The sequence below is a fragment of the Salvia hispanica genome, chromosome 4, assembly GCF_023119035.1.
Source record: "Salvia hispanica cultivar TCC Black 2014 chromosome 4, UniMelb_Shisp_WGS_1.0, whole genome shotgun sequence".
Classification (NCBI taxonomy): Eukaryota; Viridiplantae; Streptophyta; class Magnoliopsida; order Lamiales; family Lamiaceae; genus Salvia; species Salvia hispanica.
The window spans coordinates 6,081,347-6,106,420 of NC_062968.1; the positions used below are offsets into that span (position 1 = coordinate 6,081,347).

The window sequence follows — 25,074 nt, forward strand, 5'->3', positions numbered from 1 at the left end:
ATTTAAAAGGGGGGTGTAGCACCTACTTATTGGTTGAAGTTATAATCTTTGATGTTTCTTTTGATCGAACCAAAATCCCCCCTTAAGGTTTAGAAATTTCCATGGGCCCTAATTAGCAAATGTTGTTTACAGTTTTAACATTTTTTTTTTTATGAAATTTTTAGCATAAAATAGAAAAAACTAATACTCATAAAAAATGTTATAAAAAATTTTTTTGATTTTTAGTTTTTTTTTTATGCATTGATTTTATATTTTTGGAATTTGAGAGGTATTTGTATGTATTTTTTTAAAATTTTTTTTAAGCTTTTTTATGAATTTCTTAGTCATCAAGTTATTTGTGATTACTAAAAATTCAAATTTTTGTAATTTGTTAGGTTGTGGGACTGAAATTTTTGGGACAAATTTTTTTTTAAAATAATTGACAAATATATTTGTTTTTTAAAAGGGATGGATAACAAAAATCACGCTTTTTGAGGTGGTTCTTTTTGTTGATTGACATGTTTTTAAAGTTTTTGTTTTAATTTAAAATTTATGATAAATTTTTATAAGTGGTATGTATTTATTAGTTTATATTGAAATGGAATAACATTGAAATGGAATTTTGTTTGTTTTGTTAATACATGCAAAACTCTATGGTTTAGTATTTTAAAAAAAATATTTTTTTTGAAATTAAAAAAAAGGAAAATTTTCCCCAAAGGGTTTAGTAATGCATAGGGTTTAGTAATGCATGGGGTTAGCAGATAGTAGTTTTTTTTAAAATTTAATACAATATTTTTTGGATTTTATTTGTTTTGTCAAGTCCCGCATTAACTAATTTTGAAAAATTTATCAATATTTACATCTGTTTGTTTTAATTTTTTTTTGCATTGATGTTTTCATAGTTATAATGGAACTTTAATTATTTTTTGTTTTAAAAAAGTTTAATACACACAAATTCTGGGGTTTGGGGTGGTACATGAATTTAGGTTTAGAAAGTAGGCCTTATAAGTATGGCATAGTGTTTTTATTTATCCAAGTTATATCCAAATTTGGGTTTATAATCCACAGGGTAAGGTGTAGCCAAACAAAAAATGTTGTTTACGTTTTGTTTTAATTATTTTTGCTATAAATTTTTATAAATTATACATTAACTAATACTTAAAATTTAAAAATGTTATGAAGATTTATTTTGATTGTACTTATTATTTTTTGATCGATATTTTTAGTTTTTAATTTGAATGGTTAAAGTTATTTTATGTTTTTAAAATTTTAAAACACGCTAAACTCTAGGGTTATTTAAGTTTATTTATTTTAAAAAAAATTAAATTAATCAAGAAGTTAGTTTTGTTTTAGGAATTTTTTTTAGTTTTTGATTTTTTAATTTTTTGCAAAATTTAAAAATTATTGGGAATTTTTAATGTTTTAATTGGCAAAATTTTTGGATTTTCCTTTCCATTTTTTTTAAAATTTTTAATTTTAAAATTTTAATTAGAATGTTTAAGGGTTTGTTACTTTTTTAAAAAGATTTTTTAAATTTTCCTCGGGTTTTTTTAATTTTTTTAAAAAAAATTAAAATTTTAAAATTTAAATTTTTTAAAAATTTGTAAAAAAAATGTTTTTTGTTAATTAAACATTAAATAAAACTAATTTATACAAAAACAAAAAACTTTTCTACACATTCTATCAAAATTTTTAAATTAAAAAATTTTGAAAAACATGTCACTCAACAAAAAAATGAAACCACCTCAAAAAAAAGGATTTAGATTATCTATACAAGTTCAACAATGCATTGAACACATTCAAAACCAATTTGTCAATTATTTAAATGACATAAATGAATTTAAAGACAATAAAAGAAAAATAAAAGTTTTTATTCAATATTCAATGAAAAAATAAAATCCAAGATAATAATTCTACAGCAAAACAACTAACTTCTTGTTTAAATTTTAAATTTTTTTAAAGTAAATAAACTTAAATAACCCTAGATTTTTTAGCGGTTTTAAAAAATTTTAATACATACAAATAACTTTAACACATTCAAATTAAAACTATGAAAATATCGATGCGAAACCTAATAAGTACAATCAAAATAAGTCTTCATAACATTTTAATTTAAAATTTAGTTAATGTATAATTTATGCATAAAATTATATAGCAAAAGTAATGTAAAAAACTCGAAACAACATTTGGTGTTTAGGTACTACACCTTAGCCATGTGGATTACAAAACCCCTTAGAGTTTGGATATAATTTGGGAAAAAATAAGACAACACTATGCCATTTATAAGACCCCACGTTAAACCCTAGAGACCCTCATGTACCACCAAACCCTAGAGATTTGTTTTATTAAACTTTTAATACATACAAATAACTCTAACACGTTCACATTATAACTATGAAAACATCAATGCAAAAAACTAATAACAACAAAAAAATTTAAATATTGATAAATTTTGCATATATTAGTTAATGAAAATTTTTTGACAAAGCAATATAATCATCATAAAAAAGTATTGTATTAAATTATAAAAAATACTACTATCTCGCAACCCTATGCATTACAAAAAAAACCCTATGCATTACAAAACCCCTTTTGGGTATGGATACATCACGATTACTTAATCAACACCATGATATGATTACAACTATAAAAAAGTAAGGATTACCCCCTTACCCCATACAATACAAAAACCATAGAGTTTTGCATGTATTAACAAACACAAACATAATTGCACATTTCAATGTTATTCCATTTCAATATAAACTAATAAATACATACACACTTATAAACATTCTATCATAAATTTTAAATTAAAAAAAAACTTAAAAAAACATGTCAATAAACCAATTAATGAACCACCTCGCTGATTTAGATTATCTATGAAAACCTTAAATCTTTTAAAAAAAAATAAAATTTTTTTTTGTCACTTAAAATTATTTCAGTCCTACAGCATAACAAATTACAAAATTTGACATAATTTAGTAATCACAAAAACTTTTATGACTAATTTGATTACATAAATAAGCTTAAAAAAAAAGTTTTTTGTGAATTAAACTTTTTAAAACATACAAATACCTCTCAACATTCTAAACTATGAAAACATCAATGCATAAAAATAATAACTACAATCAAAATAAATTTTCATAACATTTTTTAAATATGAGTATTAGTTAAATGTACTATTTTATGCATAAAAAAATTTCATAAAAAAAATAATGTATAAAACCCGTAAACAACATTTGCTAATTAGGTGCTACAACCTTTGCCCTATGGATTACTAAACCTTTAAAGGGGGTGGATTTTTAAATTCGATCAATTAGTGAACACTATTTTATATGATTATAACTTCAACCAAAAGAGGTGCCAACACCCTACCCCCTTTTGGACTACTAAACCCTGAGTTTGGTGTATTAACAAACACAAATACCCTAACAAATTAATGTTATTCCATTATTATTATTTCAACTTTCCCCCATTATTGAACATTCCACAAATTATACAACTCGCTTTAAATTTCACAAAGAGACCGATACTCATGATTCAATACTAAAACAAAATAATATGAAAGACAAACTCAAAGTTATTCCATTATTATTTGAACTTAACTCATTATTCAAAATTCCAAAAATTGTACAACTGATTAGTTCCACAAAGAGACCAATACTCACTATTCCATTATCTATTTACTATATGCACAAGAAAACTTTGGCCACCTACTCAATTGTCTCACCATCTTTTCCCAAAATCAAAAATACGCTTTTTCCCCCGTTTAACCATCTCCACCTTCGCCCTTTAAACTATCTCTCCATTGAATCGTTTTCGCCCATTCCTTCCAAAAAACCCTACCGACAATGGCGAACACCCGCCTAAAAATTGGGAAAACCAACCCCAAAGAATTGAAGATATTGTTAAAATAATAAAATAAAATTAAAAAAAAAAAAGAAGAGGAAACAATACTAAAATACAAAGAATAAAACAACAAAGATTTCACCTTTTAATCCGAAATAAAATATCATCAAAAAATGAACTAATCAAAAAAAAAAATGAAACAATACTAAAACACAAACAATGAAATAACAAAAAAACTCACCTTTATAATCTACAAAATAAAAAAACATCGCTTTAATGAACTAGCGAAAAAGAAAAAAATACTAAAACACAAACAATGAAACAACAAAAAATCTCACCTTTATAATCTCAAAAAAAAAAAATTACGCTTAACGAACTAACAAAAAAAATAAAACAAAACAATACTAAAACAAAAACGGAAACACAATTTTTACCTTTTGTTTCCCAAAAAAAAGAAATGGTTAGTATAAACAACGTTATTCGGATTAAAAAAAAATAAGAAGAATTAGAGAGATATAAATAAAAGCAAAAAAAAAGAGGAAAAAGAGAAAAAGAACCGAAAAAAAAGCATTGTTTGCAATGACAACCGGGATTTATAGAGAATTTTATTATAAAGGTTTTAAAATTTCTTTTCTTTTAGGGAAAACCCCCCTTTTTTTTTTGGGGGAACCCCATTTCAATGCTTAAAAAATGATGCAGAGCTTAATCCATTGGTTAACAGATGGGAAATTTCAAATTGGCGCATGACTTTTACAACCGAGTTTTTTAAATATAGTATAGATGCCACGGCCAATTTTTCATCAATATTAGTAGTACATATTATTTTTTTTAAGGCATCCACAATTTTTTATAAAAATTTTCCCTGTCAGCATTTTATAGTAACCTATCTATTCACTTTAGTAATTTTATATTTGTTTTTTACTTTTTTTTTTTTGAATATTACTACTTTTAAAATAGCAAAATATACATCAATTAAAACTATGGTAGAAAACTTTATTTTATTAAAAAAAACCCAAAAAAGCACAACACGAAATACCAAAAAAAATACAGTTTTAACAGCGGTTGTGTGACCAAATTTCTTCAACCATGTCTCGTTCAAGGTATCGTTGCTACCACTGTTGATATGTAGTCAGATTGAGTGGGATCGGAAATCTGCATCTATTTGAGATGCACTTCCTCTGATCGCCTTATCCATAAGATTGGCCCGAGTGGTTAGTTTTTTGCATCGAGCTTGGTCTTCACTATGATTTCCCCAATGATTCGAGGTGATGAGTCTTGGGTGGTTTTTTTTTGGGTATGTAGTCGAGGCTTTGTCTCAAGAGCTCTGCGACATTGGCGACGAGATCTGACTCTAAAAATTGTGGATTTGTTGGAGTTGGGATTGGTGTTTCTGTTTCAGAACTTTCGAATTCTAACTTGACATCTTCGTTCTTTGCAGGTTGGAATGGGTCGGGAAAGGTATGTTACAGACAATGATGAACTTTTTTTTGAGTCCACACCCCTGCTCGTGATACCATATTGAAATATATTAGGATTTGAATGAATAAGTACATCTTTTGAAAAGGTTTATACTCCTACATCTTAATATAGAGGTTAGATACGTCATATTTTTGGTACTCTATTCCTAGATATACTACTATATTTTTGTATCAATTACATATCTTCTAGTCCAACACAATACACACTACAAGAAAACGGGCTTTCCCGAGCACCAAGTGCTCGGAAATATAAGACAAAATGCTCGGAAAATCGAGATATACCGAGCACTTTCCTAGCAGAGTGTGCTCGCTTTCGCTTCATCGGAATTTTTATGCGAGCAATTAGTGTGCTCGCTCATTTCGAGCACCGCTTGTGCTCGAAAATTTCTGAGCACATATCAAGTGCTCGGTATTTTCCGAGCACTTTGGGACAATGGAACAGCCTGAGCACATATCAAGTGCTCGTATTTCCGAGCACTTTAGCACTTTGGGGCAATGGAATAGTTCCAAGCACATCTCTTAGTGCTCGGCATTCATGCTTTTAAAAATATTATATTCTATATTTTTTATTTTATTATTAATAAATTATATATTTTATTGTATTTTCCTAAATTAGGAGTATTAATTAAATAAATAAAGTAAACTAAATGGAAATGACATTATATTGATGAAATTTTTTTACAGTGCATTTGAATTTGAAATGAAAAAAATATATGAATTTGAATACAGAGCATGATCCCGGGACCTGGACGAAACAGCAAACCTTGCTATGCATCTCAAATGGCTAACCATACACGTATCCGCTTTCCCCCGCACCATTGCAACTTGCCTTCTTCATCTTCACCATCCTCTCCTTATTCACCAAATGATACGTCGTCGCCTCCATTCGCCTTGAGGAAGTACCCATAGGCAGTAACAACTTCTCCAGACGAGTGGACTGGTAGAGATCAAAGTAGATCAAGTTCATCTTGAACCCTTCAACCTAATTTCACAATTAAAGTTAGTTAACTCAATGAAATAAATCCAATCAATAAACAAAATTTGGTTGCACAACCATCATTCTTGCATAGGCAGATCCAATGTGACCTGCTCCAAAGTTTGTCTTTTAGTAAGTTCCCAACATAGCAGCCAAAAAGGAAACAAAGAACGGGTCAATGATTTGTGTAATTCTTTGCTTATGAGTTCAAGTAAAGGACGTACAGACGAAGGACGAGGAAGCCATCCATCATACAAGCCACCCTTCATGAATTCATCAACTTCTACAATTCTTCTGGCTGCAGCTAAAGAGAGTGAAGCTGCTAACTCTGCTGTAGTCTCTGTCAACAACAAACTTATTCATCAACAACAAACTTATTCTTGCATAGTTTTCACATTTCGTTGATCCAAAAATTAGTTACCGGTGACTTTCCGACAGCAACACCATACTTATTAGCAGCATCAACATCAACCTTGTTGTATCCTTCTAGACGGCAACACAAAATAACCAACAAAATTTAGAAATAAATTCATCATTCTGAAATATCTAAAACCACACAAATCAACTTAGGAAACAAATACAGACAGAAGCAAAAAATAGCAGAAGGTCGAAAAATATATAAATAAAGAGAATAGATAAGTACCGTGGAAAGGAAGCTTACAATGAACAATGCTCGGTAGCTGCAATATAGACCACAAGTATTCCAAATCAACATAAGCCAAGATCTTCGAAATTGAAACAAAGTAACAAAATGAAGATGAAAAGAGCTAAAAATGCAGTCCAGATTATGAGCTATTTGTTGCGTTTGGGGCTGTGTGCTAGCTAAATTCATCCCTATCCATGAAATAAGCCAATCCTTTCCCAACAAACTACAAATGTCAGCTGTATTTCAAACTGAGCTGTATTTCAAACTGAAATGGACGGATATTGCATCTTATAATGATATACCTGTTTCAGAAGACTAGACTCAACAATCACCGAAATTTATTACTGTGATTGAATCGCGAACTGTATATACCTCCTGCATAGAAGAGAGAGAGAGCATTCCACATTTTCCAATCAAGACAAAAAGTGCAGAATAAATCAAATTGAATCCCCAATCTCAGTTTAACCAAATCAATTTTACTAACTCAAGCGTAATATTGCAATATTCATCAATTCTATGCATACTGAGACCAAAAACAGATACTGAAAGGGAAATTAGGTTTACCTTGGAGCTTGAGAGCAACAGGCGGTGGAGAATAGTGGAGAGCGGCGGCGGTGGAAAAAGCGAGAGAGAGCGAGCGGCGGAACGAGGAGGCTTGGTGTTCGATTGTATGCGGCGGTGGAGAAAAGGAGAGAGCGGCGGGGAACGAGGAGGCTTGGTGTTCGATTGTGTGCAGATGTGGAGAATAGTAGAGATCGGCGGAAGAATGAGGAGGCTTGGTGTTCGATTGTTAGATGTGGAGGATTGGTGTTCGATCGCCGCTGGAGATCGGCGGCGGCGGTGTTCGGATTGTGTAGGTCGTTACCGAAATGCGGAGAGCGGCGGCGGAGCAAGGAGAGAGACCGGTGGAGAGTTTAAACGCAGAGTAAATTTTGAGTACTTCATTTAACTTTAAATACGTTATTTACCATAAGAATATAAATATTTTTTTTTACAGTGGTCGCTTATAAGTTATACTGTTAAAATATCAAAAATACTATTGCAGATTTCCAACCACTTTAAAAGTGCTTGGGATATTCCAAGCACTACAAAAATGCTCGGTATCCGAACACCTTCGATTAACACCGACCTAATTTTTTCATCCAAAGCCGAGCACATTTAGATTTGCTCCATATTCCAACCACATATTTAGTGCTCTTATTAATGAATAATATTAATTTATTTAATATTTTTATCCATAGAGTTCAATTAATAAGTGAAAATTTAAAATGTAATTGCATATTTTCACAATTATAATGACAAATAAAATGCCGAGCACATTAATGGTGCTCCAAACTATGAATAAATGCATAAATACTTTTTGAAATCATATTGGCATTTTACTATATATTGTGTATACCCGAGCACAATTAAATTGCTTGGAAATGCCGAGCACCAATATGCTTGGACAATGCCGAGACCCAATATATGTTCGGAATTATAAAAAATATTTAATAATTATTCTACAACAATATTAATTGAAAACATGTCAATATTTTTGTTAGTACATTTCAATATTTTTAAGCAACATCTCACAAAATTTGAATATATAAAAAATTTTCGGATCATTCATTATTATTAAAATTTATTTTGAACATATATTATCAATCTTATTAATTAATAGTTCCAGCACCCCTATATGTCTTGAAAAAGGAGCACTTAACATATGCTCGAATTTAAAAAAATAATTAATAATTATTCTACAACAATATTAATTTAAAACATGTCAATATTTTTTATTAGTACATTTCAATATTTTTAAGCAACATCTCACAAAATTTTGATTTTTAAAAAAATTTCGGATCATTCACCATAAGTATTAAAGTTTTTTTTGAACATATGATATCAATATTATAAACTATCCCCCCTTTAAGATCCACGTTTCCTTTTTAGTTTGCCCCCTAAGATGATACTTTTCCCTTTTTTTAATTTTCTTTAATTAAATCCTCAAACTTTTTCTCCTTTTTAAATATTCATCTTTCTTTATCTCTTTTTTAAAACTTCCCCACCTTTTAATTAAACACAACCCAATAACTCCAAATGGCCCTAACAATGTGTCATCTTAGCGGGAGGAGGGGGTTTTAATAATAGTTAGCACCATATATGTGTTAAAAGTCGGCATGTATGTTAATTAAAAAAAAAATTTTTTCACCCAAAATTTTTTGCTACTACGTTGAGAGGGGGGACATTTCACTATGTACAAGTTTTTAAGGTGCTCGGGATTATCCATCACAAGAAGATGCTTGCAAGTTTTGGGAGAAAAAAAAAAAACCATGTAGAAAAAAAAAGACTGACATTATTATTGTTGAATTATTTCATTAAGTATTTTTTGAACCAGCACATTCATGGTGTCCTTTTTTCCAGCATATATTTAGTGCCCAAATAGGGATATGCTATTTGCCCCCCGAGACAATTGTGTGTCCCGCCGAGACTTTGGCGCCTAAGCCCAGCAAAATACCAAACACCATGTTGCCTATTTTTGCAATTCTCTCAAGTTAACACCCATTTTTTTTACATTTGCACCGTTAGTTTTGTCGGAAAATTTCCAACAAGATAAAGTGTTGCTATATTCGAGCACATATGAAGATTTTTTTTTTTTGAGCACAAGAAGTGTCCAATTTTGTTTGGGAACAAGATTTTTTTTTAGTGAACTTTTAAAAAATCGAGTTGTTTTAGCCCAACATAACTGAAATCCATTGTACAAACTATTTTTGTTTTCCCACCTTTATCTGCACTCTGTTTAAAAAACTTCAAACACCAAAATTTTTAATTCCCTAAGAAGTCCATTCTTTTTTTCTTACTCCATGCACCTACAAAGCCGAAATAAAACATAGCAGTGAATAAATGAATAGGGGCAATTATTAAAGGGGTTTAAAATTTGGGGAAAATTTTTTTTAAACTTGTTTTTGCTAAAAACAAAGCTATGCATGTATAATTAGGTGATCGAACAATGCAGACCTTCTTGAATCTTGAAATTGTAATAAAATTACTTTAATTATTTATGAATACATTTTTTTACCTTTGATTTGATTACCAATTGAAAAAAAAATCCAATTTTCTCAAGGCAATGCATCGTACTTTCAAAATGGAAGGACCCTAGTCTAGGCAGATAACATCCTCGACCTTGGGTACTACTGGGTTTATTTTACTGTAGTTATGGGAAATGAAATTTTTAATTGTAGTAAGTTACTAACTTGTGCAACCCATACTGTTGATGATTCCATGCATTTAACTACCCTTTTTATAAAAGGCTAATTGGGAATGCGGGGTTAAATTAATTGGTAATGTAAGAAAAATGAAAAAAAAAATACCCCCGCCCCATTTTAATTTTTTTGGAGGGGGTTTTTTAAAGAAATGTAATGGAAAGTAAGTTGAAATATTTGGGTGAGATGTAGTCCTTTTTTAAAGTATTTTTTATAATAAAATATGAGAGAATGAGATAATAAATAACAAAAATGAAAAAGTGAAATGGGAAAAATTATGGGGGACGGAGAGAGTAGTTAAAAAAATTATTAGATGGTGGGGGAATAAATGATGAAAAAAGAAAGGAGAAAAGATTTTCTAAATGTATAGGGCTATTTTTTTGAGAAGAAAGGAAAAAAAAAATTTTATTTTCATGAATAGTGGGAAATATAGTATTTTCGCCCCGTTGGGGGCAATTGGGAAACGTCTATACATGATAGCGGAAACGCCAAACCTTTGTCGATTCTCATTAGCTGATATTTTATTCGAACATTGTTTTGGGGGAAAGGGGGGCTTTTTAAAGTCTAAAATCTCATTAACAAGAGAGATACAAAACACAATTAAGTTCCGTCCCCTAAAAAAAATTTTCTTTTTTATTTTTGTCCATTAAAAATAATTCATTTTTATTTTTGGCATGTTTTTTTTTATGTGTTTAAATTTTTATTTAAAACTTTTTAAATTTCTTTTCTATTTTTTTTTCCCTTTTACTTGATGTCCCAAAATCTCTATTTTTTGAGACAGAAAAATACATAATTTAGTAGCGGATTGAGGACTCAGTCTACATAGAATTGTTCAAGTATTCATTGCTTTTGTTGTATGTAGATGCAGTGATTGAGAGGGGCTCCTGATCCCAAGTCAAATTTTACTGAATATTTAAATTTTGTATTTAGGGTTCAGATAGAAATTTGTATACGTGTTTTTAGCTAGAGCCTAGAGGCAATTACTTTTATAATTAGGATTTATAAATTTAATAAATACGGTTTTACAAATTAAAAACGACCGATTAGTTTGATTCAAGAAATCTGTGTATAAGGAATTGCTCTCACGTTCAAACAATCACCAACATGTTCATGAAAAAAACAAAAAAAAAAAAAAAATCAATTTCATAATCAAACTAAATACTAATATTAGAATCAAAACCACAAGAAGTTCAAAAAAAAACATGGACATCAATGATCCAGGAAAATATAGTTGAATGAGTGGTGAAAATTCAAAACTCAATTGTTATAAGTCTAAGTAAACGATAAGTAAAAGAAGTCACACCAGGAGAATTTTCAAATTTATTAATTATATGATCCCACCTTCATTTCATTCAAACTGCTGCATGTTTGTCTCATTAAATTTATTATAATTTTTTTATTGTTCTACCTAAAATTAATACTATAATTTACTCCCTTTATTCCATAAAAATAACATTTAATTTACAAAATTGTGGTATTTTTTTGAGGATCAAATAATTTGATTGGAAATTTAAGTGATTTCCAAGAAAGAGTGGATAATGCATGATGATGAAAATGTGAGTGGTAGAAATTGACTTCCCGCTGCAGCCTATATTTATACTTGGATCAGTTAAAATCATCATATCTCCCACTCATCTTCATCTTCATCTTCATCATCATCTTTTTGTTTTGATCACCATGTGGTTTCGCTCCTTTGCTTGCTTCTTTCTCCTAGCTTCTATTTTCACCTTTTCTAAATCCGAAAACCACGATGACGACTCCTACATGAAACACTGTTCTTACTTACTTCCTCCATCCACTATCACCCATCGCAGCTACGACGATGACTTCCTACCTTCCCTCTCCACACCTACTTCACCGGCGGCGACACTCTTCTCCGCATGGAACCAGGCCGCCGCTACCACTACATGCAGAAGACTCTCCGCCTCCGCATCCCTACCCAATTTATACAAAACCAACACCTCCGGCCTCTACAAGCTCCAAGGCTTCACTCTACATCCGATTTCCCTACTCCTCCGACCACGATCTTCACTCCAATTACACCTACGGCGGCTATTACCGCCGCCGCAATCGCTCTAACGGATCGCTCAAATTTCCGCTGACCGGATTCTGGTCGGTGAAATCGAGGAAGCTCTGTATGACCGGATCCGTTCGGTGGAAAGGCGCCGATCGTGACGCTGTTCTCAAGCTCAAATTCGCCGGCGAGGAGAATCCGAGTATTAATAGCAGCGTTGTGAGCGGGAGTTTGGAGAGCACAGTGATCCGCCTACTTTTCCCCAATTTTGATTTTCAATTTTCCACAGCTCTCCAATTACAAATACTCATTGCTCACCAAGCAAGTGTTTCCGAGGCAAAAAGAGGAGCCTCTGAGCCTCGAAGCACTCAGTTCTGCTCGTTTATGCAGCTGGGGATGAGATCTCTCGAATTGGAGTATGCGGCGAACTGCCACCGGATCTCAGCGTTGTTCGCCACTTGATGGCAACGATGGATACCCTGCCTCGCTTTCTCTCTGTGACTTCAATTGAGTGTGTGGAGGGTCCCGAAAAAGGCAAGGTTTATTGCAAAATTTTTGAATTCGAGCTATGATTATGATTATAATAGCTTTGATACGCGTTTGATGGTAATCGGAGAGGCGGCGTGGGATGACGAGGGCAATAGAACGATCGGCGTAGCCTGTCGATTGTGAATCCTTCTCTCGAATTGGGGGAAGTTGTGGTGAATTGTACAATTAGGTTGGTCATCAGCCAACCTGCTGTCATCACCATGAGAAATGATGCCAAAGTTGTTGGGCAAATATGGAGCTCCGATGACCAATTCCAACGGATAAATATCACCAGCAGAGACGAGAGGGGTTGCCGGAGCAGAGATATGAATACAATTACACAGAGGTGGAGAAAGCGAGAAAGGCTTGCACCATAAAGGAGGCCAAAAAGGGGATTTGTATCCTGATCCCCAATCCTATGATATGAGACTTGAATTTGAATGTCAAAGACAGGAAAGGCCAAGAGTGGCATGGGCATCTGCTACACGGTTTGGAGTTGGAAATGCCTCGTACCAACATGGAGACGGATGAGGGGATATTCTCGTTGCAATGGCGCCCACTGGAACAGTGTCTTGCTTTGCAGAATCCACGGTGGTCGCTGATCAACCTCTTCAGATTCCCGACACGCCTGCGAATATGACCTACAGAAGCTGGATCCACCCTCACTATTTTTGGCAACTCGAGTAATCAAAGTATCTCATCACCACTGAGTCTCGAAGGGATGGAGATCACAACGGAAGGAGTGTACACAAATGGACACCTCTGTATGGTGGGATGTAGAAGGATTGTTAACGAATCCTTCACTTTCAAAGACTGTGATGTTTGGATGGAACTCCAGCTGCCACCGGAATAAGAGAGACAGCCTTGCAGGGGGGCATCAGAAGCACTAGAAATACAGGATCCGTTTCACTTGATGATCTCATACTCCAAACTTTTGTGTACTATCGTGGAGAAGCTGAGCGATCCTTGGGGATGGACTTGGAGATCGCGATGGTGTTGGTATCCAACACGCTTTCCGATCTTCCTAGTCGCAGATCTTCCATCTCAAGAAGAATCCCGAGGCACCCTTTTCTATCTGGGGCGCATGTTTGTAGTACTATCCGTGGGGCCATGATCCCGCCGTGTTGAACTTTGAGGCCGTTTTTTTGGGGAGTCGGGATAAGAAGACTGTAGAGCTTGGTAGGGAGGGGCTTGAAGTAATGAAGCCCGGGTTAGGGTAATCACAAGGTTGGTTGCTGTTTCAGCTGCGCCTTTTCCAAATTAGTCTGGACCGTGAAACAGAGCTCGTGGAGCGAAGAGAAAAAGGCTGGTTTTGGTTCCTTGTTGTTGTACATTTTAGGTGGATTGCTCACTCTAATGATCAACTGGATGAGGAAGACTTATATTGGTTGGAATATTCTGTTTGGGGAGATTTAAGGTCTTATGCTGGTCTGATTCTTGATGGCTTCCTTGTGCCGCAAATCCTGCTCAATGTGGTGAGGGGCTCACCCGAGAGAGCCTTGTCTCCGTTCTACATTGGGACAAGCGGGCCCGATTTGCCACATGCTTATAACCAGTACAGGGCTCACAGCTTCTCAAATTTGATCTGAATGCAACCTACTACTACCGAATCCCGCTGCGGACATGTACTGACCCTTTGGGGCATCATAATCCCGTGGGGGTTATCACGTTGGGGGGTCGTTTTGCAGCAGCGGGATGCCGCTGCATTCTTCCGAAGAGACTGATGAGGGGTTTGGGATGTATGAGAAAGTTCCCCCAGCTGAAAATAAGTGAAGAGGCTAGTATAGATGCTCCTTCCATGCAAATTTTTTTTTTTTACTTTTTCTTTTTCTGTTTTGTGAGATTATGCTAATGTAACTTGCTCTTTTTATTTGTGAAAAAAGTTTAGTATACAACTTAATAATATATTACTACTTGGAATCGTGACTTGTTTTAATTCAATTATTCTTTATAAAAAGCAAGTCAAGTAGAAATATTTAGGGCGGCAGGCAAGACTAATGCTAGTCAATGTACTCCATTATTTATACTATTAGATGACGACGACGACGACACAAATGCAACATTACTTGTATAGTACAAAATATACAATTTCAAAATTTAAGGTATAGTCTTTTATTTTTTGTTTTAAAGAATATCCGTGTGGCAATAAAATATTGGTGTATGAAGAGGTGTATTATGGTAATAAAACTTGTAGTCTTTTATTTTCTTATTTTAAATAGTGTCCACATGGCATTAATGCATTGGTGTACTATGAAATAGTGTAAGAGATGATTGATGATCAGCACATTTTTTCTTTGCTTAAACCTTGAAATATTAGATTTTAATTATAAATTTTTTAAAACCCTTTTGAAATACACTATCAAATTCAGTTAAGCTTATAAATTATTGATAATTGATAAATTATAAATTTTAATTATAATATTAGAAAGATGTTAATAGAGGAAGATGGAGTACTTCATTTTCTATAGGGGTAGGGTGAGACTCATTCTCATTAACAATATTTACTTTTTACTTTTTTTCTATTTCTTTTTTACTTTATATTAAAATCATGTTTAACCAAAAAACATATCTTGTGGGACGGGTGAGTATTTATTTTTCCACGGATTTATGTAATACTCCCCATCCAGAATAGGTGTTCATTTCTTTCCAACAGGATTTTAAAAATGTTAAGAAAAGTGGGTGAGAATTTATAAAAATTTACTATTTTAATGTTAAAATTTATAAATATAATATTAGTGTGTTTGTAACAGTCCCTTCGGGTTGATTGACAAGGGGTCCAAATCCCCACTTCTATTAACTCTGGCTGTCATTTGATCACATAAAAATTTGTGCTTCAAAATAGGTCAACCAATTAAGGTGGTAGTAGAATTTGGATTGCGGAATATGTTTATGAAGAAAGTGCCAATATAAGTTTTAACTAGTTCTGGATTGAGTTAATATTTATTCACATAAGTAAAGTAAAAAAGACGTCACTTTTAATACAAGTAAATGTTCAAAACTAAAAGTGGAGAACCGTAGAATGACAAAACAAAAAGGGTTTAAAATAGAGTCAATAATAATAATAATAATAATAATAATAATAATAATAATAATGATAATAATAATCAAAATCAATATTGGAAAAAGGTAATCTCTTATTCTCTTTATCCAAAACGGTTACAAAAGAAATACAATGAAAAAGTACATAAACCAAAAGTCATTCTAGCATTATTTGTAATCCTCGATCGTCCACCTTCAAGGCATCTGATAACCATAACAAGAAAAGATTATGAATTTCATCCGAAGAGGGTATCTCCACCGACGACGGCGCCCTCCCGGCGCCGTCGGCGGCGTCCGACCGGACGTCCGCCGTGGGAGCGGGAAGGGAGCCCACGCCCGTCCGAGTGCCCCTGCGATGGGCTCGCCCCTTGCGTCGACGTCCGACGGACGTCCCCATGTGCGAAGGTCGGACGTCGACATTTTTAATTTTTTTTATTTTTTTATAAAAAAACTCTATAAATAGGGCTCCTCCAACTTCATTTCATTCACACCACTTGTGTTGACAAGTTTCTCTCTAACCTCTTTTTTCAATTATCTATAATGACGAGTAGTCGTGCGGATGGTAGTGGCGGAGGCGCTAGTGATAGTGATGGTTATAGTGATGATGAATTGGATTTTTGGCAAGAAGCGCGATTGATCACGGCTGCGCGAGAGAGCAGCGGCGGCCGTATCCTCGGCCGATCCCGCCGACGGCATATACCCGGACCACATTGCTGCACATATTCGGTTATATGAGGACTACTTTGCTCCGCAGCGCGTTTTGGGGATGCTTATTCGCCGACGTTTTAGGATGCATTGTCCTCGTTTATGCATATCGTTGGTGCATCGGAGGAGGTACGAGTTTTCGGGATCGGGAGGATGCGGTGCAAACCGGACACACGCCAATACGAAGTGTACGGCCGCAATCGAGCAACGGCGTACGGAGGCCCGGCCGACATGTTCGGCGAAGTACCTCCCATTGGGAGTCTTCGGCCGTCGAGTGTCCATTGGAGTTTTGCGCGGGCGTTAGAGCGATATTCGGGGATCGTATCTTCGGCGTCCGAGCCCCGGGCCCGCGCCGGCGTTAATATGCACGGGTCGGTGCACGGGTTCCTGGGATGTTGGGCGCATCGATTGTATGCATTGGGAGTGGAGGAACCGCCCGCCGCCTGGAAGGGATACACACTTCCGGCTTCAAAGCCAAGCATCCCACGATGATCCTGGGCCGTAGGCCGACTACCGGCGTGATATGGCATGCTTATTTTGGAGTGGCCGGGTCGAACAACGACATCAACGTCCTCCAATCATCGCCCTGTTCAACGATCGGTGTAATGGCGTTGGTCCCGCCATCGTTTGCCAACGGCAACCAGCACAACATGGGATACTATTTGGTGGATGGCATATACCAACTGGCCCGTCTTTGTGAAGACGATCAAGTATGCGATCGGGCCAAGAAGTCCTACTTTGCGACTCGCGGAGCAGCGCGCTAAGGATGTTGAGCGCGCATTTGGTGCGCTCCGAGTCGATGTGCGATGGTGAGGGTCCGCACGCAGTGGTATATTCCCAACATTGCGGCGACATCATGTACGCGTGTATCTTTTGCACGAACATGATTGTCGAAAGTGAAGGGGACGAATTGACTCAGTGGACCACGAAGATGACGCAGGTGCGGTCCAAGCCACGGCGTGGCCACCGCGAATGTGAACATGGGGGTACCTCATGGAGAGGTTGAGCGGTTGCGCGCATTTGCCGACATGCGGCAAAGAAATGCCCATATTCTGACTTCGGGAGGATATCATTGAAGAAGGTTTGGACGCGGAGGGGTGCACGTTGATGTGGTTGTTTTTTTTCTTATCTACTATGTGATTTTTTTTTCCGAATGATGTATGTTTTTTTAATGAAATATTCGTATTTCCCGTTTGTATTCGTGCTCGAATTTTAATTCGTGAATTTTAATTTTAATTGTGAATTAATTTAATTGTGGAAGTCCTGATGGGAGGCTAGTGAGTGGGAAGGGCTGAGTGCGAAGGGGAAGGGCTGTGATGTGGCGTGGAATGAGAAGGGCAAAGCGACGTGGCGGCAGGTTTTGTAGGAGGAATAGTGGAGGTCTAGTGGGAGGGCACCACGAGACACCCTAAAGGAATACTACTATGATTTATAAATTATACTAATAACTCATTATTATTATTTTGGAGAAAATTATTTTCAACCCACTCACGTAGGCCCACTGAAGTTTCTATTGACTTTGATAGTTCCAACCTCAAAAAATTGATTGGATGTGATACTATAATATTACTCTCTTTCACATCAGCCCACATGTATATATTATATCCATTCCAATAGATATGAAATTTTGTTTTTAATCACGAGATTTTATGCGATAATTGTTTTGTAAATAAATAAAGAGAAGGTAAAATAAGAAAGATAAAAATATAGAGTTGATATTGTTTCCATTTTAGAAAACTTTTCATTTCAATGATATAATCCAAAAGAAAATGTTTCATTTTTAATGGAAAGAGAGTATATTATACTTGTTGTCGATTAATCCATGTTGAAATTTTCATAAGCATTTCCTATGGACAAAGTTTTATCATTTTAGGTTTTCCTTCAAAAATAGACCAAGTCTACTTTTAACCAATTATACATCACTATCCACTACCTTTTCTCTCTTTCTTACTTTTTCACATCTCTTTCTTATAGCAATTGCATTAAAACTCGTGTTATATGTTTACTATAAAAAACAGCTCAAGGTAAAGCTCTTGTCTAACCCTAGCCAGATCCAAAATTAGCATTCCTCCGTAGTAAGATTTTGTTAAGCAAATTTCATTCACCCTAAAATCCCATCATAGCAAGGAAAAAAAGGAAGATGAATGATTTTGTATTTGTAAAAAAAGTGTGAGAAGTAGCAATGAATTATGCTACATGATCGATGAACTTACTATTTAGAGGCCAATCCAATAATGCGCGGGGTTTAGTTGGTGCATGAGCTCGTAGACGAGGTTGTGCCGCAACTTCATTGTTGCCCAATAAATGATTAGCAGCACTGGTGTTGTTAGCTTTGCTCGGCTCGCTCTATCCATCTTTGGGAAAGATTGAGCTACAATTAATTGACTCTTTGGTTTCCCACCCTTAGCCTTAGTGGCTTCATTTGCCTTTGCATTGTCCTTTGCCTCACTTTTTCCCCAAAACCCAACTGTTTTGCTGCCCCCATATTTTGTGATCCTATCAAGTTTTGATATTTCATCTCATTTTTTTAATGGCCATTTATAGCATAATTTAGTTCAATTATATATATATATATATATATATATATGGGTTTCGTTAGCTCCTTTGCACCCTAAGTGTCCTATTTCCTTCTAGCCTCAAATCCTGGATCCTTAAATTGGATGGTTGTGATCAATGCATTATTAATCATAATGTTGCATTATTAGCCTGTCATTATTAGAATGAAAATGTGCATTATTAGTCTATAATGTTGCATTATTAGCCGTTGTGCATTATTAGAATGAAAATGTGCTTTTTAAAATAATATGCATTAATCTAACCGGGATGACAAAATCGTGGGGCTAGGATTAAGAAGGAAAAAAGGACAAAAGATAGGAAAAAGATTTGAATACATCCCTATATATATATATATGTGTGTGTTTATACATATATATTAGGTTTGTGTTAAAAATAAACCCCTCTTAAAATGACATTGACACCGCTTATACGCAATATTATAAACGCTATACAACAATTTACAACACTACGAATGATTTGGTATAGGGGTTGGATTTTGGACATGAAATATTGTGGTTAAAGACAAGAATATTGCCGACCGTCTTTTGATTTTTTTGCGTGGCGTCTTATTATTCGTCAGCGGTACAAATGATTGGCTAGAAATGGTGGTATGGTGTTATTTTAAGGGGAAAGACTTAACATGCCCCTATATATATATATATATATAGGTTTGTGTTAAAATGACAATCCTCTTAAAATGACAACGTGACAACGCTTATACAATATTCAATACGGTGACGCAATCTATAAAATTTGTATAGGTGTCGGATATTGCTTCAAAAAATTGTTGTTTAAAGAACGCAATTGCGCCCGTTTTTTCCCCCGAATTTTTTTTGAAACGGGGGTTTTATTATTGTCACTGCAAATGATTGGCTAGAAATGGTGGTATGGTGTTATTTTAGGGGGGGGGAAACCCTAACATGCCTATATATATATATATATATATATATATATATATATATATATATATAGGATTGTGTTAAAATGACAACATCATAAAGAACACTATACCACCTTTCCCTAGTCAATCATTTGTACAGGGGGAAATAATAAGCGCCATGTGGCAATCATAAAAATTGCTCAATGGTAAATTTTTCGATCAATATCCAATACACTAATTTTCCGACGCAATATCCAATACTGGACTACAATCTATAGATTGCGGTTTAGTGTATTGGATATTGCGCCTAGCTTTATAATATTGCGGGCTAGTATGGTGTCACAGGTCATTTTAAAGTGTTGTCATTTTAAAAACACCCCTTTTATATATATATATATATATATATATATATATAGGTTTTGTTAAAATGACAACCCCTCTTAAAAAATAACAAGCGAAATTTAACAAAGTATTTACGCTCCAAAATATCAACCCTTAGACGATACGTGTTGGATATTCTGTCAAGAAAAATTGTTTAAAGGCTAAAATTGCGCCCGCCTTTTTGGTTTTTTTTTTTTTTTTTTTGCCAGTGGCGAGCTTATTATTCGTCCACGGTACAAATGATTTAGAAATGGTGGTATGGTGTTATTTTAGGTGGTGGGACCCTAACATGCCCTATATATATATATATATATATATATATATAGGGTGTGTTAAATCCTTCAAATCTTAGTGTAAAACCCCGGAAAATAATCACAGACCCTTAGATCCTTAGATTGGGTGGTTGTGATAAGCTCATTATCATACTAAAAATGTACATTATTCGAGGGACATTATTAGAATGGAAATGTACTTGTAAGACTAACTACATTATTAAACTAAAATGCTACATTATTATCCCAGCTACATTATTAGTCTAAAATTCTACATCATTAGATGACACGTGACATTAATCTAACCGTTAGATCATAAAGATCCAAGGGATGAAGTGTTTTGAGTTTTCTTATCTTAGCGTTCGCCGAATACTCCCATATATATATATAATTCATTACTACAATAGTCAAAATACCGTGCATGTGTGTTGAATTATACATACATCGTACGTGTTAAATGTTTCAATGGACACCTGTCAATCTTGAATTCATTTATAATAAAAAATTTAAAAAATAAAGATAAAAACTAAAATGACGAATTTTTTAACAATATTCTAACTTTTTGTCACTCTAACTATTCACCTTTCATTTTCTAATTTTCTCGTCAAGACCTAATGTTCATTTTCTATATATAAAAATAAATTTTCCCTTCTCTCTTCTTATTAAAATATTTAATTATATTTTTATTCTACCTTATCATACTCAACTATTTTACTTAAAGTCTCGTATCATTTAATAATTGTGACTAATGGAGTACAGGCTAGAAAAGTAAAAATAAAACCGTAGATACTATATTACAAAATGTGGTCTTGATCTAAGAAGTTCAACTTATTTAAGAACAACAAAATGCATGAATATCCAAATAAAAATGACAATATATAGGATAGAAATTTATGTGGGCTCGGGCTATGAAGTTGTGCCAACGGCCCGACCAACGCTTAATCTTTTAATAAAACTCTTTGAAATTACATGGTGAAGATTAATTTGAATGGTTGGGATTTGATGCTATCTTCTTAACCTCCTTTTGTTTGTTGATTGATTGATTGATTTTTGTTTGTCTTTAATAGGGTACAACATGAGGTATATATATATATATCTGACTCTGACACCAGTTAGGAAACTTCCTACGACGAATTTAATAATGATTTTTTTTATCATTTAATCTATTGTCGAGATTATGGGTATGAAATGTGTATCAGAAATGGATATCGCATTTATAGATAAATTAAATGAAATAGACATTAGCTAGATGTGCACAACAATTATAGTAATTGTTTAGAAAGTGGTTTACGAATTAATAAAATCTGTAAACTTCTTGAATAAAAATTTGAGTATGTTATTGTTTGATAAAAATCAATCAGATTAGAAATAATTGGAAATTTGAGTATGTTATAGTGAGAGGTATATGAATCAACGATAAGTGTTTGACCACTCGAATTGGAAATTTTGAAATGATTGTTTACCCCACCACACATGTGATTTATTTGCCGAAACCAGATGAAATATTCTATATCATCACATGAATGACGTGTATCATTTTGTCTACCGTTACACAAACTTTTATTTATTGCAGCAAGATCCCCTGCGGGCAGAAACTTTTATTTATCATTTCATTTTTGGGTCCTTACATTAAAAAAACCTCTAAAACAATATAAATGAAAAATGATGGCAATTGTTTGCAAAAAATGTGAAAAGTCCTTCGTTCACATGCATTGATGTGGATGAATTACGTTCGTTCATTAGTAGTACTGTATAAGAATTTAGATAACTTAGCTATCAAGGTTGGCGAAGGAGTTACAAATCAGAGAGATAAAAGCCGAATTAGAGATAAAATGAAACAAATATAGTAAAACTTAAATTATGTGTATATATATATATATATTAAAGATAAGAAATCAGAATCAAATTATTTTGCAAAGAATATATGTTAAAATTATATGTTAATGAAATTTATTTTTGGGGAGTTTTTATTTTGCTAAACAACTACTCCTCCGTTCCATAGTGATGAAGGAGTTTTATTATGGAGATTAAGAAAAATTGTGTTAGGTGAGTTAAGTAAGAGAGAATAAAGTGGAAAATGAAAAAAGTAGAGAGATGGAGAAAAAAGTAAGAGGGAGTAAAGTAGGCGTGGAAAAATGTGTTGGCTTATTAAAAAGAAATGGCTCTATTCTTATGGAATGTGTCAATGATAAAATGGTATCATTTTTATGAAGCGGAGGGATTATAACTTGTTTCCAAATTCATTTTGCTAGAAAACGTCAGTCGTGATCTTACTTAAACCCGAGTATATGGAATTGTACATTACATTGATTTTTTAAAATATCAATTTTTGTTTGCTTTTCCACGTACACAAGTAAACCTATTTGCGTGTCACTTCATGGTTTGTTTACATGTTATCACAGTATATTTTTCATAGTTTTGCTTGTATAGATTCTTTATTATATAAGAAAAATACTACTCCATATCTTTAGTTTGATATTTAAATCAAATATTAAATTTAAAATCTCAATTATTGCGATGCGGATGTTCCAAAGCACTAGAACAGAAAATAAGTCGGAAACATGAAAACAATAGGCTTGGTAAAGCTCAAGCACGCAGCTGCCCTCCCACCCCCCATCTTTGTTTGTGCGCACGTGGCTTGATCGTCGATTTTAATGTGTGGGTTCAAACTATAATAATTATTGTTTACTTTAATATCAATGATGCAGGAAATAGCTCTGGCACTTGAACAACCAAGTTAATAAGGAGAGATATAAGATTTGAGAATGAACAATATAAATTAATTATATATATAAGATGACAATGTTAATGACAAAATAAATGAGAATAGATTTTTTAATAAAAAAAATAATTTCATAATTAATCTACTAATATTATACTATACTCCGTAATATATATGCATATTTATGGAGCTAATAAATTATTTTGTATTCAGCGACGAGCATGCGGCGTGATGTGAAGGCCTTTATTGGCGTACGTGTCTCACTTGCCGGACCACAAAGTATTGACGCAAAGCCTGCGGGCTCCTCCAACGGCGTTACCCGTTCCGACTTCAAGTTTGGGAGGATGTTTTTACATGGATTTCATAGTGGGCCTGCCCCTTTTACCGAGAGGATATCACGACCATCATGGTTGTGGTGGGTAGTCTATCTAAATGTCTGGCGCACTTTGCGTGCTACTGCCCGTTTGATGCCTTACGAGTCGCTCCTATTTGTGAACCGCGATTGGTAAAACACCATGGTTTTCCCATAACCTTGGTTTCTGATCGTGATCGATTTTGGGGATGTGTGGAAGGACATGTTGCGTTTGAGTGGTACTAAAGTTTGCACTTTTCCACCGCGTACCATCCGCAATCCGATGGCCAAGCCAGTGCGAAACGGGGTTAGAGCAATATGCGCGTGCTTTCTTTAGCGATTGTCTTCCCGAATGGCTGAACTTTCTCCTGTAGGCGGAAATTGGCCCTTAATTGCTTTCACAACGAGAGTATTGGAACTTCTCCCTTCCGTGCCCTTTATGGTCGCGAACCTCCGGCGTTAATTGGCGATTCGGTATCATTTGGCCGAATCGCGACAGTGACAGCGGAGTTGATTGCGCGTTGGCGTTGTTAGGCTTGAGGAAGAATGCGGGCGTGCCCGACAGCGGATGCGTGTTAATGCTGATAAACACCAGGCGTCCAATTTGCGGTGGGTGATAAGGTTCTTCTTAAATTGTGACAATATAGACAACATTCGGTGGCCAAGCCGCTTTGTGAGCTGCCCTTCGAGTTCTATAAGGACACTTTCACTATCACGGAGAAGATTGGTCGGAGTTCTTTATTGGCTCGAAGCTACCACGGGGATCTCCCGGATTCATGATGTGTTTCATGTCGGTTGCTTCGTGTAGTTTTGGTAAGGTAATTCGTCGGAGGTGAGCGTTGATACCGTGGATTTTGTGGGTGGCCGGATTACATCGCGCACCCGCTGCGCATTTTGGACTATCGCACGACTCGTGAATGGTAAACGGTAGAACGGTGTTGGTTAGGTGGGCTGGAAGGGACAGAGGCGGCGACCACTTGGGGCACGGGATGTTATTGTGCACCATTTCCGTCGCTCTTGCGGACAAGGAGGCTCTTGGGGAGGGATTGATCACCGGATACAACGTTGCACCCAGCCGAGAAGGGACACGAGTGACGGATGAGCCGCGAGAGGACAGCGACGACGAGGAAATCATCGCAAGGAGGAACCGCGAAGATCTTCAAGACGGCGAAGAAGCCCGGATTGGTTGAAGATTTTGTTTAGTTAGCATATCTTTTTTACCTTTTATTATTTTTATTATTATTGTTGGATTATCTATTTTTGGAACTTTTGAGTCGAGCAAATTATAAGCTCCGTTTCGGGTTTTCTTTGTGGTTCTTTCCCGGAATAGTCGGGAGTCGGAACCAAGCCTAGGGTCCTTAGAATTATAAATAGGGATTCTGTGCATTGAAACCTCAAGAATCAATACATCATAATTTACCCTATTTTCGTATCTTTATTTTCCTGCACTTTCTC

The 25,074-nt window shown here is 34.7% G+C and overlaps 1 long non-coding RNA gene across 3 annotated transcripts; it reads right to left on the reverse strand.

Moving 5' to 3' along the window:
- Positions 1–6,205: 6,205 nt before the first annotated feature.
- Positions 6,206–7,597, reverse strand: LOC125223788. 3 transcript variants are annotated; one of them, XR_007176779.1, is made up of 6 exons: positions 7,493–7,597; positions 7,231–7,303; positions 6,704–6,765; positions 6,507–6,622; positions 6,361–6,408; positions 6,206–6,288 (listed from the first exon to the last, which is right to left on the reverse strand). It is a non-coding gene; the product is annotated as an uncharacterized LOC125223788 (long non-coding RNA). The 3 variants fall into 3 exon arrangements; XR_007176778.1 differs by having other exon boundaries at positions 6,704–6,768; XR_007176777.1 differs by lacking the exons at positions 7,231–7,303; positions 7,493–7,597 and adding an exon at positions 6,926–6,976 and having other exon boundaries at positions 6,704–6,768.
- Positions 7,598–25,074: the final 17,477 nt, after the last annotated feature.